The sequence below is a fragment of the Chiloscyllium plagiosum genome, chromosome 37, assembly GCF_004010195.1.
Source record: "Chiloscyllium plagiosum isolate BGI_BamShark_2017 chromosome 37, ASM401019v2, whole genome shotgun sequence".
NCBI lineage: Eukaryota > Metazoa > Chordata > Chondrichthyes > Orectolobiformes > Hemiscylliidae > Chiloscyllium > Chiloscyllium plagiosum.
Genome location: NC_057746.1, coordinates 24,941,949 through 24,943,569, shown reverse-complemented (window position 1 = coordinate 24,943,569; position 1,621 = coordinate 24,941,949). Strand labels below are relative to the sequence as shown.

Sequence of the window (1,621 nt, the reverse complement as noted above, 5' to 3'; positions counted from 1 at the left end):
CTCTGTCTTCTACCTTTGAGCCAGTTCTGTATCCAAATGGCTAGTTCTCCCTGTATTCCATAAGATCTAACTTTGCTAATCAGTCTCCCATGAGGAATCTTGTCGAACGCCTTACTGAAGTCCATATAGATCACATCTACTGCTCTGCCCTCATCAATCTTCTTTGTTACTTCCTCAAAAAACTCAATCAAGTTTGTGAGACATGATATCCCATGCACAAAACCATGTTGACTATCCCTAATTAGTCCTTGCCTTTCCAAATACATGTACATCCTGCCAATCAGGATGCCCTCCAACAACTTACCCACTATCGACGTCAGGCTCACTGGTCCCTGGCTTGTCCTTACCACCCTTCTTAAACAGTGGCACCACATTAGCCAACCTCCAGTCTCCTGGAACCTCACCTGTGACTATCGATGATACAAATATCTCAGCAAGAGGCCCATCAATCACTTCTGTAGCTTCCCACAGTGTTCTAGGGTACACCTGATCAGGTCCTGGGGATTTAACCACTTTTATGCATTTCAAGACCTCCAGCACTTCGTCTTCTGTAATATGGACATTTTGCAAGATGTCACCATCTATTTCCCTACAGTCTATATCTTCCATATTCTTTTCCACAGTAAATACTGATGCAAAATACTCATTTAGTATCTCCCCCATTTTCTGTGGCTCCACACAAAGGCCATCTTGCTGATCTTTGAGGGGCCCTATTCTCTCCCTAGTTACTCTTTTGTCCTTAATATATTTGTAAAAACCCTTTGGATTCTCCTTAATTCTATTTGACAAAACTATCTCAATGCCCCTTTTTGCCCTCCTGATATCCGTCTTAAGTATACTCCTACTTCCTTTATACTCTTCTAAGGATTCACTCGATCTATCCTGTCTATACCTGACATATGCTTCCTTGATTTTCTTAACCAAAACCTCAATTTCTTTAGCCATCCAGCATTCCCTATAGCCTTTCCTTTCACCCTGACAGGAGTATACTTTCTCTGGACTCCCGTTATCTCATTTCTGAAGGCTTCCCATTTTCCAGCCATCCCTTTACCTGCGAACATCTGCCCCCAATCAGCTTTCGAAGGTTCTTGCCTAATACTGTCAAAATTGGCCTTCCTCCAATTTAGAACTTCAACTTCTCGATCTGGTCTATCCTTTTCCATCATTATTTTAAATCTAATAGAATTATGGTCACTGGCCCCAAAGTGCTCCCCCACTGACACCTCAGTCACCTGCCCTGCCTTATTTCCCAAGAGTAGGTCAGGTTTTGCACCTTCTCTAGTAGGTACATCCACATACTGAATCAGAAAATTGTCTTGTACAAACTGAACAAATTCCTCTCCATAAAACCTTTAACACTATGGCAGTCCCAGTCTATGTTTGGAAAGTTAAAATCCCCTACCATAACCACCCTATTATTCTTACAGATAGCTGAGATCTCCTTACAAGTTTGTTTCTCAATTTCCCTCTGACTATTGGGGGGTCTATAATACAATCCCAATAAGGTGATCATCCCTTTCTTATTTCTCAGTTCCACCCAAATAACTTCCCTGGATGTATTTCCAGGAATATCCTCCCTCAGCACAGCTGTAATGCTATCCCTTATCAAAAACGCCACTCC

The 1,621-nt window shown here is 42.1% G+C and overlaps 1 protein-coding gene across 8 annotated transcripts in view; it reads left to right on the top strand.

The window, feature by feature from the left end:
• The window catches only part of LOC122541389 (ras/Rap GTPase-activating protein SynGAP-like), a 516,506-nt gene that overhangs the window by 141,788 nt on the left and 373,097 nt on the right, over positions 1-1,621 (top strand). The gene's annotated exons all lie outside the window — the stretch shown is intronic.